The sequence below is a fragment of the Hyperoodon ampullatus genome (genome assembly GCF_949752795.1).
Source record: "Hyperoodon ampullatus genome assembly, chromosome: 12".
Classification (NCBI taxonomy): domain Eukaryota; kingdom Metazoa; phylum Chordata; class Mammalia; order Artiodactyla; family Ziphiidae; genus Hyperoodon; species Hyperoodon ampullatus.
The window spans coordinates 86,618,136-86,633,977 of record NC_136925.1 but is presented as its reverse complement, the minus strand read 5'-3'; positions in this window follow the sequence as shown (position 1 = coordinate 86,633,977).

Here is a 15,842-nt window from a genome sequence, read left to right as displayed (position 1 = left end):
TGATACCACCATCTATATAACCTTTTGTCCAGCTCCTTCTCAGATGGTACTACATATTGTAGCTTCATCCTCATCCCTTTTCATTGCTTTGAATTTATGCCTAATTTTCTAGAAGCAAGAATTCTGCCTTATTTTCTACTTAGTAATGTTGCTTAATATACTAGAAGACAGAGCAAAAATGGTTTGAAAAATTACATGAAGTGTAGAACAGATTTCTTTCATGACCTTGCTCTTCAAATAATCTCCTCCAGCCCAGATAGGGCTTCCAGAGTATTCCTGACTATATCATGTTCTTTTAGGCAACTTCCCTCAGAACGTGGACATACCATTTCTATGGCAATATTTGGACATGCTATTTTCCTGTCAAGGACCAAGATTTTGTTAAAATCATTTTTGTTGATTCATTTTATAGAGACAAGAAAGCACTCCCCCGACACAGCTACGACGATGTCTCTCTGGAAGGAACTGGGGCTGCCCTGAGGCCAGCACACACGGGGACAGGGGGTGCGTAGCTCCGATCTCCCACTGCAGGCTGCATCTCCATCCAAGTCTTGTGTGTGTGCTCTGCCCTTAGAGGCCTAGTGTGTAAATGAATGCCATTCCTCACCTATGTAGGAGAATTTTCTCATCAGGAAAAACACATAGTTCAGACAGCGTTGAGGAAAATTCCTTGGGCTTGAGTGATTGATGGAAGGTGGGCTGAAAAGCAGGAGGTGGTGCGGATTCCAGTTAAACGGTACATGTTTTTGAAGAAAGTGGCACCTCTTCAGAGTGTCTAAAGGGCTCGTTTTTGACACAGATAACTAGCTATGGTTGAACCATGACTTATATCTGACTTTTTAAATGAAGTGTCTCATAAAAACAATTGGCATTCGTGTGACTTGTTTTTAACACATATTTTCATATTAGGAAAATGAATACCCTGAAGAACATACCCAGAGAACAGTATTTTGTGAACTAAGAATGTTTCTGAGATGTTTTACATTGTTATTCGATATATTGAGATGAGATTAAAGAAAGAGCACGCAAATTATTTAAGAATTAGAAATAACCTAGTTTTGTTGTTTTCAAAAGAATGCTACTATGTTGAGAGTATTCACAAGCAAGAAAGGATTGCATTTTTAAGAATCTTGTATTAGAAACATGGTAAGCACTCATGAAATATGAATTATTTGTTTGCAATTTTTAGTTTACTGTACTACCAGAAATAAACTATTTTGTTGTGTTACTTAGTTCTGGGCTTCAATTTTTGGTTTTGAAAATGTGTCCACTCTATCTGTGTAAGTTTTGCAAGGAATAGATTAGCACAATGGCCTTAGTGTTAATGAGTAGTTCCATGTATCTTGTTTCATTTCTGCATGAACACCGTTACGGAGAAGAACACAGAGTATAGTAAGATAAATTCTATTTTTGAATGGTTATTCCCCTCATGTCTTCTGCCTTGGTCAGAATTCGCTGCTTTCCATGACATGGATAGTTTTTCTCTCTGCTCTTCCCTTACTAACTTCTCACCTTCTGCTCTTTTCATAGCATCTCTTCCACAGTTTCATTTTCTGTTTCTATTACAGATATTGACCTTTCAAAAAGTCAGACAGAACCTTGAAAAAGCATGGTCATCATAGCTCACAGACTCACTCACTCTGTGCCAGGAATTATACCTAATAATGTGTTCTTATTTTCTCTCCGCACTAACCCATTGGGGCAAGCGCCGTTCCTACATGCAATTTATACGGCAGAGCCCTGGGACCTCAGAATACAGCACATTCCCAAATTCAGATGTGAACTACAGAAAACCACAGGAGGTCAAAGGGAAATCAACATGTCAGTCTTATGCTGGACAGTGAGATGCCCTGCCATAGCTATCTGTCACCACAACAACTTTGATGGGGTAGGGGTTACCTAACTACTTTTATAATCTTACTGCATCTTGCAGTTTTCAGACGCTTGGCCAAGCTTACTTACATAATGGGTCGCTGAAAGTGAAACCCAGGTCTGTGTCTGTCTCTAAAACCTGTGACCTTTCCACTACTTCTTGCCCAGGTTGCTTACAGGGACAAGATAGTGACCATGGGACGTGGTCCCTCTCACCTAATGTAACTAAGTTAAACTTAGATTGTTGGATTAGTCATTTTAAAAGTCATTCTACATAACTCTTTAAAGTATGACAGTGTATACTTCAAACGGGATGACACTTGTCTCAATTGTTCAAAATTTCTTACCGTCTAAATTTAAAGTATTACTGTGAAATCTGTTTAGTTCTTTTCGTTATTGTGGTAAATTAATGCCATGGATAATGCAATTGAAAACAATTTCCAGTGGATAACACTGAACGTCCCAGAAAAGATTTTAAAAATCCTGAAGATGTGATGGAACCATATTTACTGAGATGGTTTTCTAGCTTCCTGTAGGTAAAGCCACAGGGATTTTTACCCATGGTGTCCATGTGTTCTCGGGCGAGGTGAGCAGCACAGCAGAGTGACTGCACGTCCCAGAGTGGTGGCTGAGTTACCTTCTGTGGATGACGAGGTGGCCAGGGTGCCTAATTGTTGCTTTCTGTCCAGCTAACTGAAAGTTGGGTGGGCATAAGATTCTCCCAGGGCGAATCTGGCACTGGTGTGGATATTTTCTTCATGTCATGGTGACGACTCATGAAAAAGTTTCTGACGCAATTTTTAGGAAGAGAACATGTTGAATTAGAATTCTTTTTTTTTTAATTTTTAAAATTTTATTATTTTTATTTTTTTATACAGCAGATTCTCATTAGTTACCTATTTGAGTTAGAATTCTTCAAGATGGATTTCTCATTTGTTTCCAAAACGCCTTTTAGGCCCCATAACTTTTAATTAGATGTGGCTGGCGGTGTAGAGTCGTCCTTCTGGGTGTGGGTGGGGTGGCAGTGGATCAAAAATGTCAAGGGGAGGAGGGTGATATACGACTCTGCCTATTGCAGTCCTGACTGTGAGAACATTCCCTCCAGATGAGGCAGACAGAGCCCATGTGTGTTCTTGAACGAGTGGTTATTCAGGAGGGTAAACAGGTCTGACTGCAGGGCTCCTAAGGCTGGTTGAGTGACTTGCAAAGGTAAATGTGCACAAGTTAATAGTGGGCCCTTGTTCTGGATGCTTTACTAGGTTGAAGGAAAGTCTTACAGTTCTGAATCCAAGGACAGTGGGGGCAGAGGCGCAGTGGGAGGGAGATGAGCTGGGGCCTGGGACGTGGAGAGAGGATGACCGCCAGCACCCGGGGCTGAGACCTGGCCTTTGCCTGACTTTCGGTCCTAAGGATAAACGTTGCAATATGTAGTATTGCCCTCAATATTTCACATATCTTACTGTTCTTGGCCGAAGCCAAATAGCATAGCTGTTGTGAATGTGGGTAGTAATTGGTTGGGATTGAATCCACGCTCATCCAGCTCCAAAGCTGGTGATTTTCTGTGACTCTAGGTGGTCTCTCTTTCAAGTACGAAGCACAGGGGCAGATAAGGAAGTAATAATATGCAGCTCACAGTGCCATGGGATAGACATGAACTGAACTTCAGTGACTCCATGCTGAGCTGCTCTGCTTACCCTCCGCACAGCCCACCACCGCTAACGCCTGACCTGCTCCTTGGTCCTGCTGGCTCTCCCACAAGCCCCTCACAGACTGGCCCCTTCAGAACTCTCTCCCACCCCCCATCACTCCAACAGTAATTTGACTTCCTTATTTTGCCTCTTATGTAAAGACTTTTTTCCTTTGAGTAAAACTACCAGGATCAGAGACTCTTGTCCTGTGTGTCTGACCTGCAGAAACATTTCGTTTGGTCACCTAGTTTTAAAAATAATTTGAATTTAAATGCCTTTTCCAGGTAGGTCCCATCAATGCCTGTTATTCTGTTCTGCTTTTTTAACTAATTAACTGTATCTTCCTGGTTCTTGCAAACACTGAATTGAGACCCTTTTATATACAGTGTCATCTGTGGAAAAGAAAAAGTCATTGTCTCACTTCAGACAGTGGTCCCATTTCTCAGGCGAGACCATTATGAGCTTCTCACTCAGTTGTACTTCGTTTTCATTGGTTTTGTTTTTTATTTTTTTCAGTATTGCATATGTTAGGTTTTGCCTTTTGATTTGACTTGAGAGTCTATATTTTACAAATGAGATTAGTTCAATTGCATTGATTGTTATGGAGGATGTTTTTAGTATTTTGTCATGATTTTTATGTTACATTTACTATTTTTATTGCTTATTTAAAACATGTTTTCCACTAAATTGATCTGTGTTTGTTTTTGTGGTTGTTTTGTTTTACTTGTGTACTTCTAGTAAGCTGGACATTTGTATTTTGTTCTAGCAGTTACTTTTATTACTATCCATTTATACTTCCTGTTCTATCCTTTTATATTTAAGTGTCAATTTGGCTTGGTAGAAAATTTATCGGTCACATTCGTTCTTAGAAAACCTGTAGATATTTTTCCACAGATGGATGGAACGTTTCTAGGAATTATTCTGGAACCAGTCTGATATTTTTCTCTGACAGGTGACTTAGTCTTTTTTGTCTGGATGTTTAAAGGTTTCTTCTTTACCTTGCTTTTCAGTAACTTGTGAAATGTTCGGTGTCTGTTTTTCAGTGGCTGCTGTGGACTTTTCAACCTAAAGAATATATTTAAAAAATTTCTTCGAACTTGTTCTGTATTTCTGTATAATTTATAGCTCGACACTTGTCCTGTTCTTTTGGTTCCCTGTTTTGGGGGTATCTGTTATACATTTGTCATGCATTATATGCATGTCATTTGCACTCATCACTTTTACCTTTACTTCTTCGAATCATTATTCATTCCCACTCTATTCTGCTTGCTTCTGAATTGTGTCCTAAACCTCACTACTGTGTCTTAAGCAGTTTTCCTTCCACTGTCATCCCCATCTGAATTTCTGTGTGTATTACAGACACACTGACTATAGCTCCAGCAGTCTCTTTGACCTTAGACGGGAGCCTTGTGACAACAATGATAGAGAAGAAATCTAGAAGGACCTGGGCCTCTAAGACATCATGGACCTTCAGTACAAGCCTTGAATTGCCTCCCTCGAGATTTATACGTTAGAGAAAATTAAACTTCAATCTTTTCAATCTACTGTAATTTGAGTTTTCTATTTTATCTAGTAAAACTTGTCTCTTACCTGATATAACATGGATGCATTACAAATTACCTAATTATGGACATTTGTCTTATCTGTAATATCTTGCTGCAAAACATTGCTGAGAAAAATAAAAGAAGATCTAGATAAATGGAGAGATACACTATGTTAAGGGATTAGATTAGAAGGCGATATTATTAAGATGCTGGTTCTCCTTAAATTGACCTATAGATTCAAGGCAATTTCAATTAAATCCCAGCAGGCCTTTTTTGTTAGGTGTTGAAAACTAATTGTAAACTTTAAATGGAAATGAAAATGACCTAATATAGTCAAAGTAACATTGACAAAGGACAAAATCCTAAATGATTTCAAGACATATCATAAAACTACATTAATCAAAGCTGTGTGTTACTAGCATAAAGATAAAAAATATAAATTAAATAAAAACTACAAAAATAGATCCACATATCTATAATCAATTGACAAAGGTGCAATGGCAATTCAAGGATAATCTCCTCAACAAATGGTCCTGGGGCAATTGGTAGCCATATAAAAACAAAAACAAAAGTGTAAACACCTACTTCTCACCATTTAAAGCATCAACTTGAAATAGGCCCCAGGCCCAAATGCAACAGATAAAACCATAAAACTTCTAGAAGAAAACACAGGAGACAAGCTTAGTGACCTTGAGTTTGGCAAAAAGTTAAAGAAGTTTAAACCCCAATGCCACAAATTATAAAAGACAAAAAAATCAATAAGTTTGACTTCCTCAAAGTGAAAATGTTTTCTGTTTAAAATACCTATACATTGTTATGAAAATGAAAAAGCAAGTCACAGCCTGGAAGAAAATATATATCCGGCAAAGGACTTGTACATATACAGACCTCTTACTGCTAAATCATATGAAAACAAACAACTCATTTAAAATGGACAGAAGATTTGGACAGACACTTCACAAAATAAGATATATAGATAACAAATAAAAATGAAAATACACTATATAAAATTATTATGGAAATGCAAATTGAAACTACAATGAGAAACCACCACACACCTGCTATCATGGCTAAAATTTAAAAGACTGATTGTAATAAGTATTGACAAAGATTTGGGAACTCTCACACACTGGTGGTAGCAATGTAAAAGTGTACACCTACTCTGGAAAATGTTTGGTAGTTTCTTTAAAAATTGAAGACATATCTATATGTGGTCCAGCTTTTCCACTCCTAGATATTTGTCCAAGAGAAATGGAAATTTTGTTTCACAGAAATACTGGTGTACAATGCTTACAGAAGCTTTATTTGTACTACCTATCAACTGAAAACAGCCCAAATGTCCATCAACAGGTGAATGGATAAGCATATTTTGGGTGTATCCACACAATGGAATACTACTCAGTAATAGCAAAGAATAAACTATTTATACATGAAATAACACTGAAGAATCTAAATATAATTATGTTGCATAAAAGAAGACAGACAACAAAAAGGACATAGTATATTATTCCATTTATATAAAATTATATAAATTATATACAGTTACAGAGAACACATCTGTGGTTGCTGCAGGGTGGAATTTGGGAGGGAGAGATGGCTCACAAAGAGGTACGAGAAATGTTTGGGTGTAATGGACATGCTCATGACCTTGATCGTGGTGATGACCTCACAGGAGCACACACATGTCACAACTCATCAAACTGCACAAATTGAACACGTGCAGCTTATTATATGTTACTTATATACCAGTAAAGCTGTACAAATTTGAAACAAAAAGAGCTTTCAGGTGTGCAGTGGAAGGGTTTGGGAGTGCACGGAGCAGAGGGGAGCGTCTGGGTGAGGACGATCTGGGTGACAGAGTGACTTGGTGTGACAATCTCTTGGAGGAGTCAGCTCAAGCTGGACGGTCCTGAGGATACTGGCCACACTTTTGTCCTGCAGAGGCTGGTGTGGCCCCCCCAGGATGCAGGAGGGCAAAGCCTCCACAGGGCACTGCTCTCAGGCAGGAAGGGGTCTCTGGGACCTGGGGTGGTGTGGGTGCAGGCGGGCGGCTTGGCCTACCTGGGGCAGGGGTCAAGGAGGTGATCATGTGATGGTCACTTTACATACCACATACATACTCATATACATATATACATATTCATTTAGGCATGCACACATATCCATATCCACACACACAGGTACATATGCATATAGGCTCACATGCACACATATATATTCATATAATGTACATATACTTATCTTATAGATATACATAATGTACATATTAATACACATATACACATTCATAAACATATATACATGTCCACACACACATATATTTTATTTATTTATTTATTTATTTTTTTGCAGTACGCGGGCCTCTCAGTGTCATGGCCTCTGCCTTGCGGAGCACAGGCTCCGGACGCGCAGGCTCAGTGGCCATGGCTCACGGGCCCAGCCGCTCCGCGGCATGTGGGATCTTCCCGGACCGGGGCACGAACCCGTGTCCCCTGCATCGGCAGGCGGACTCTCAACCACTGCGCCACTAGGGAAGCCCCCGACACACATATATTTTAATTTTTATTTTATTTTACTTTTTCTCAATCAAAAGCTTTATTTTGGCAAGGGTGAAATTAAAAGGAAAATAGCGATAAAGGTCCTTTAACTGTGAATAGTGTATACAAGTGCACAAAGAATAAAATGTTTCTCGCTATTTTAAAAGTTCATCTGTCAGGAAAACCCAGTTAGGAAAAACTTAATCATCGCCTTTTTAATCTTTATTACGATTTATGAAGTGGTTCTTCTCATTCTGCCATTCTGAGCAAAATACATTTCAGAGATAGGAGGGAATTTGCACAGGAAACTTCATAATTAATACTACGTAATTAATAATGGACACATGCAGTCCTCGCCCCCTTGCCTGAGTCTAGAAGGGGGAAGCACTTCCTCAGCAGCCGTCCTGTGAGCCTGGCCCCGTGCCCTTGATCCTTGACCCTGTACGGCCGGCCTGGCTCGGCCGAGGCTGATGAGGCTCACTGCCCACAAAGGACCCTTCTTAGAGGGTTGAAGGCTGAGCCCTCCGCATGCTCCCGGCGCTCCCATTGTCCCCACGCCTCCAGACGCCCCGTCCCCTCCACTGCAGACCCGGCATCTGTCACGTACACCGTCCTCCGAGCCATGACTCAGCTTCTGTACGTGCCCCACGGTGCCCCTTGGAATTCGGGGGTGACACCTTGCCAGGGTGTCCCACGCGCTCTCACTGCGGCGCTGCTCAGATGGAGGGGACAAGGAGCTTATGTGTCCGAGAAGCAGGTTGGCTTCATGGAGACGTGCACAAACAAACTGTTGTGTGTTGTTTCTAAGTTGTTTGCCCTCCTCCAGCCCTACGAGACCTGGGGGTGATGTGAGGGGAAGTCGGCTGTTTCAGGAACTTGCTGATTTTCACACAGCCGTCATACTCTGGGAACACTTTTTACCTGGCGGAGGAGGCAGAAAGTTGATCCCAGTAACTGGAAGAATGACGCATCACCCTCTCCCAGTGCTTCCCAGGTGCAGCCTCGCAGCAGCCGGGACAGAGCTGTGCTCGGTGGGTGACACTCCCACGTCTCCCACCTGCTGCAGGAAGCCTGGCTACCCTGCCCCCATATTCCCTCACCTCCAAGGAAGCGCCGGGGAGGGAACTCTCAGCCCAGCGTGCCCCTGGCCCCGGCCCCGGGCAGTCATCACCTGTCACTCCTCTGGCCCCGGGACTGAGTACTGTCACCACCGTCCCCGCGCCCTGTCCTCCTGCTGGAAACACAGCCGCCCGAGGACTCTGTGGGGTGTCAGAAGGGATGCTGCCTCCCCTGCCCCAAGGCACTTGCACTCCAGCCCCAAGAGGGAGATTTCCCTGGAAGAGTGAAAAAGATTCGATGCAGCTGAGGCGCCAGGGGCAGCGGGGGTAAGCGTGTTACTCAGCTAGGTCAGTTTGCCCCACATGCAGCAAAGCCAACACTGAGATGCGGAGGTTTGCTGCGGAAAAAGGGTTGAAACTTGAGGCAGCCACCCGAGGAGATGGGAGAACAAATCTCAAATCACTTTCCCCCAAGCTCCCCGGGCCTCCGACCACCCTTTTTCTCTTTCCCATAAATATCCGGAGCCCTTTGCCTTCAGGAGGAATATTTGAGATTTGCCCAGATGCAGCCTTGCTACAGACTTCTTCACGGGATGCGTGCTCAGAAAATGGCAGCGTTAGCCAGCTCTGAGGGTGGATTTTCTGGCTCTCTGACATCAAGTGGTCACCTGTTGGACACTCGCACATGCCCAGTTGGAGGGTCGATGGGTCCCAACCAGTCTTAACCAGCTTGAACTGGAACTGGACACAGCTGACTCCAAGTTCCAGAAAAATAACTCAAGCAAACATCTTAATGTTCAGACTACATGCCCCTGGGAGGACATGCAAGTTTTTGTGAAAACAAAGAGAGCTCAATCAGTGAAGGCAGGTTCATTATTTATTAAGCCAATTCCAGTTTAATGGATCTAATTGATGACTACCCTCATTTCCAAGAGTGACACCCAGGTCAGTTACGAGGGAGAAGGGAGATGATGGCAGGATTAGCGGAGGTAGTGAACACAGGGGGAGAGCCCGTCAGGTGGGAAACAGACGAGTGTAGACATATCGCTTGATGCAGCTGTGAGATTTTCACATGGATTCGTCAAATACCATTTTAGGAAGTCTGAGCTGGGTATATAAATCTGGGAGTTGTTGTGCACGGGTGGATGAAGTCAAAGAGTGGATGAGGTTTCTTAGCAGACTTTGAGGTGAGGCACAGAAGAGGGGTCTGCATGGAAATCGGAGGGACTTTTTTTTTTTTTTTTTTTTTTTACCAAATCGTGCGGCTTGCAGGATCTTAGTTCCCTGACCAGGGATTGAACACTGGCCACAGCAGTAAGAACGCCGTGGATTCCTAACCACTGAACCGCCAGGGAATTCCCCAAGGAGGGACTGTCATTTACAGATCAGAAAGGGCAAGGAGCTGGCAAAGACCACAAGATGGTGAAATGGAAGGGCTAAAACAGCACTGATGGACTGACAGATGAGGGAAGAGAACTTCAATGGGGACTTAAGCCCTGCCCAGTATGATGAGGACTAAAATGTGGAAGCAAATCCTAAGAACCAGGTTTAAAAGACGAATTGCTAGAAAAACAGCTCAATTTTCCTCCTCTTTATTATTATCCATCTGCAAATCTGCCGTGGCTCTTCACCTTGCTCTCTGCAGTGTTTTATTGGATGTTCGATAGCAGCATCCAGAATCAGGAAGCCATATGAACCTTGTGTGTCTGGTCCAGGGTCCATCCCGCCCCAGAGGCCAAGAAGCAGTTGGTAAAAGCCAAGAGGGAGCTGAGATGACTCCTCGTAGCTGTCCCTCAGGGTTGAAAAAAATACGAAAGCAGTCTGGCGGTTTGAGGGATTTGGGTTCACAACTGTTTCTTTCCTCTTGTTTTGGCTCAGTCCACAACCACTCCTGCCGATAAGAAAGCAAAAAAGCTGTGAAGGTTTTGCTTGTGTCACACAAAGATTAAAGCAAGAAGAAAATAATGGTCTCCATAGGAATCTAGAGAAGTAGGAAATGTCTGGGGGAAAAATGGTGCATGGTTGCTAGGGACTGGCTACTGTTCTCTGTTGAAGCTATGAGTTATCAATTCCGACAAAAATAGTTCACAGGAGCCTGCTGAGCCTGGGCAGAGAATCTCACTGCACCCTCCTGGATGGGCAGATGGTGTCTCTCTGTGAACACAAGACAGTTCTAGGCACGGAAATCATGGTTTTTGAAGGATTTTCCCTCCTTCTCCATCTGATTCCCCTTTCTTGCATCGCAGGGACACAGGGCATCCCACAGAAACACTCTTTTCCTTGGAGGCAACCCGCAGTGGAGAAAAAAGTACCACCGCAAAGCAAAGGTATTTGTTGACCATGTCAAGTTTTTCAAACCAGAAGCTTGAATCCTGGATCCTGTGGGAAGTTCCCAGGACATTTCTGGACTCATGACGTTGATTGCAACCATTTTTGTATTGTCTTTTTTCTGTGCACTTTCTTTTTCTTTTTAAAATTTTTATTGGAGTATAATTGCTTTACAATGTTGTGTTAGTTTCTACTGTACAGCAAAGTGAATCGGCTATATGTATACATATATCCCCTCTTTTTTGGATTTTCTTCCCATTTAAGTCACCACAGAACACTGAGTAGAGCTCCCTGTGCTATACAGCAGGTTCTCATTAGTTGTCTATTTTATACATAGTATCAATAGTGTATATATGTCAATCCCCATCTCCCAATTCATCCCACCTCACCCCTTTCCCCCTTGGTATCCATACTTTTGTTCTCTGCATCTATGTCTCTATTTCTGCTTTGTAAGTAAGATCGTCTATACCAATTTTTGTGCACTTTCCTTTTAATAATTTATTATAAAAACATATACAAAAATTTCAAAGAATAATGCAATTAGCACCTTAATATCTATAATGCAAAATAAAGTCACCTCTCTAAACATCTTTCTTACTGTATTCTCCACAATCCTGACTGCAGGGAACTGTTCTGAATTGTGTTCATTTCCAAACAAACACCTATGTTTTGGCTATTAAGAATAATACTACTATAAACATTTATATATGTTTTGTGTAGACTTATGTTTTCATTTCTCTTGAGTATATTCCTAGGAGTAGAATTGCTGGGCCATACGGTCACACTATATTTAATGTTTATTTAATTGAAATATAGTTGTATTATGTTATAAGTGTACTACATATTGCTTTGACCTTTGCATACATTAAGAAATGATTACCAAGTCTAGTAACCATCTGTCCCCAACCAAGTTATTACAATATTATTGACCATCTTCCTTATGCTTCCTTATGCTGTATATTACATTCCCACGGCTTATTTATTTTAGTTTATGATTATTATTATTATTTTAATTTTTATTTATTTTGGCTGTGTTGGGTCTTCGTTGCTGCACGTGGATTTTCTCTAGTTGCAGTGAGCAGGGGCTGCTCTTTGTTGCGGTATGCGGGCCTCTCATTGCGGTGGCTTCTCTTGTTGCGGAGCACAGGCTCTAGGCACGCGGGCTCAGTAGTTGTAGCACATGGACTTAGTTGCTCCATGGCATGTGGGATGTTCGAACCTGTGTCCCCTGCATTGGCAGGCTGATAATTAACCACTGCGCCACCAGGGAAGCCCCGGCTTATTTATTTTAAAGCTGGAAGTTTGAACATCTTAATCTCCTTTACCTATTTTACCCAACACCACCCCCCCTCCCAGCAACACACTGTTTGATTCTATTTCTAGTCATCTGTTTTCACTTTGTTTGTTTGCTTGCTTTGGTTTTTGACTTCCACATATAAGCGAGATCATGCGGTATTTTCTAGAACATATGGCAGTTTGTTATTTGTTGTCTTTTTGTTGATAATCGTTGTGACAGGTGTGAGGTGGCATCTCATTGTGGTTTTGATTTGCGTTCCCCTGATGATTATTGATGTTGAGTATCTTTTCATGTGTCTGTTGGCCAGCTGTATGTCTTTTTTGGAACAATGTCTATTTAGGTCCTCCACACATTAAAAATTTTTTTTTGATGTGCAGTAGTAAGAATTCTTTGTATATTTTAGAAATTAACCCTTATTAGATATATCATTTGCAAATATCTTCTCCCATTCAGTAGGCTGTCTTTTTGTTTTGTTGCTACTTTCCTTCACTGTGCAAAAGATTTTTAGTTTGATGTAGTCCCATTTGTTTATTTTTGCTTTTGTTTCTCTTGACTGAGAAGGCAAACACAAAATACATTACTAAGACCAATGTGACAGAGTATACTGCTTATGTTTTCCTTTAGAAGTTTTATGGTTTCATGTAAGTCTTTAATGGTCTTACATTTAAGTCTTTAATCCATTTTGACTTTATTTTAGTATATGGTGTGAGAAAGTAGTCCAGTTTGATTCTTTTGCATGTAGCTGTCCAGTTTCCCAGCACCGTATTGAAGAAGCTGTCTTTTCCCCATTGTATATTCTTATCTCCTTTGTCATAAATTAATTGATCATATAAGTGTGGGTTTACGTCTGGGCTCCATATTCTTTTCCATGGATCTTTGTGTGTGTGTTTGTGCCAGTACCATACTGTTTTTTTTAATTGTATATATAATTTTTTTTACATCTTTATTGGAGTATAATTGCTTTACAATGGTGTGCTAGTTTCTGCTTTATAACAAAGTGAATCAGTTATACATATATATATGTTCCCATATCTCTTCCCTCTTGCGTCTCCCTCCCTCCCACCCTCCTATCCCACCCCTCTAGGTGGTCACAAAGCACTGAGCTGATCTCCCTGTGCTATGCGGCTGCTTCCCACTAGCTATCTATTTTACGTTTGGTAGTGTATATATGTCCATGCCACTCTCTCACTTTGTCACAGCTTACCCTTCCCCCTCCCTATATCCTCAAGTCCATTCTCTAGTAGGTCTGTGTCTTTAAAACAGTATGGTATAGTACCATACTGTTTTGATTATTGTACCTTTGTAGTATAGTCTGAAGTCAGGGAGTGTGATTCCTCCAACTCTGTTTGTCTCTCTCAAGATTGTTTTGGCTATTCAGGGTCTTCTGTGTTTCCATACAAATTTAAAAATTATATGTTTTAGTTCTGAGAAAAATGTCATTGGTGTTTTGATAGCAATTGCATTGAATCTGTGGATTGCCCTGGGTAGTATGGTAATTTGAGCAATATTAATTCTTTCAACTCATGAACATGGTATATCTTCCCATTTGTTTGTATCATCTTGAATTTCATTCATCAGTGTCTTATAGTTTTCTGAGTACAAGTTTTTTACCTCCTTGATTAGATTTATTCTTAGGTATTTTATTGTTTTTGATGAAACTGTAAATGGGAATCCTTTCTTCTCTTTTCTTTTCTTTTTTTCTTTTTGGCCATGCTGTGCGGCTTGTGGGATCTTTAGTTCCCTGACCAGGGATTGAACCCAGGCCCTCAGCAGTGAAAATGCAGAGTCCCAACCACTGGACCACCAGGGAATTCCAAATGGGATTGTTGTCTTAATTTCTCTTTCTTATAGCTCATTGTGAGTACATAGAAATGCAACAGATTTCTGTGTATTAATTTTGTATCCTGCAACTTTGCTGATTCATTTATTAGTTCTTTTTTTTTTTTTTTTTTTTTTTTTGTGATACACGGGCCTCTCACCGCCGTGGCCTCTCCCACTGCAGAGCACAGGCTCCAGACACGCAGGCTCAGCGGCCATGGCTCACGGGCCCAGCCACTCCATGGCATGTGGGATCTTCCCAGACTGGGGCACGAACCCATGTCCCCTGCATCGGCAGGCGGACTCTCAACCACTGCACCACCAGGGAAGCCCCATTTATTAGTTCTAATAGTTTTCTAGTGACATCTTTAGGATTTTCTCTATATAGAATCATGTCATCTGCAAACAGTGACAGTTTTACTTCTTCCTTTCCAATTTAGATTTCTTTTATTTCTTTTTCTTCTCTGATTGCTGTGGTTAGGGCTTCCAATACTATGTTGAATAAAAGTGGTAAGAGTGGACATCTTTGTCTTATTCCTGATCTTAGAAGAAATGCTTTCAGCTTTTTACCATTGAGTATGTTGTTAGCTGTGTGTTTGTTATATATGGCCTTTATTGAGGTATGCTCCCTATATACCTACATTGTTGAGAGTTTTTATCATAAATAAATGTTGAGTTTTGTCAAAATCTTTTTCTGCATCCACCGGGATGATCATATAATTTTTATTCTTCAATTAGTTACTGTGGTGTATCATGTTGATGGATTTGTGGATATTGAACCATCCTTGGGATAAATCCCATTTGATCATGGTGTATGATCCTTTTAATGTATAGTTGGATTCAGTTTGCTAATATTTTGTTGTAGAATTTTGTACCTATGCTCATCAGTGATATTGGCCTGTAATATTTTTTGTACTGTCTTTTTCTGGTTTTGGTATCAGGATGATGCTGGCCTCAAAGAATGAGTTTGGAAGTGTTCCTTTGCAACTTTTTGGAATAGTTCATGAAGGATATACTAACTCTTATTTAAATATTTGGTATAATTCACATTTGAAGCCATCTGCTCCTGGACTTTTGTTTGTTAGTAATTTTTAAAATTACTGATTCAGTTTTGTTACTGGTAATTTGTCTGTTCATATTTTCTATTCTTCCTCATTCAGTCTTGTGAGATTGTATATTTCTAAGAATTTATCCATTTCTTCTGGTTGTCCATTTTATTGACATATAATTTTTCATGGTAATCTTATGATCTTTTGGATTTCAGTTGTGTTGGTTGTAACTTCTCCTCTTTCATTTCTGGTTTATTTATTTGAGACCTCTTTTTTTCTTGATGAGTCTGGCTAAAGGTTTATCAATGTTGTTTATCTTTTTTAAAAAGTGTTCTTAGCTTTGTTGATCTTTTCTACTGTTTTTCTACTCTTTATTTCATTTATTTCTGCTCTGATACTTTTTATTTTAGGCATGGTTTGTTCTTCTTTTTCTAGTTTTTTTTTAGGTGTAGGGTTACATTGTTTATTTAAGATTGTTCTTGTTTCCTGTGGCAGACTTGTATTGCTATAAACTTTCCTTTTAGAACTGCTTTTGCTGTGTCCCATAGATTTTGGATCATTGTGTTTCCATTTTCATTTGTCCCCAAGTATTTTTTGATTTCCTCTTAGATTTTTTCAGTGACCCATTTGTTGTTTAGTAGCATATTGTTT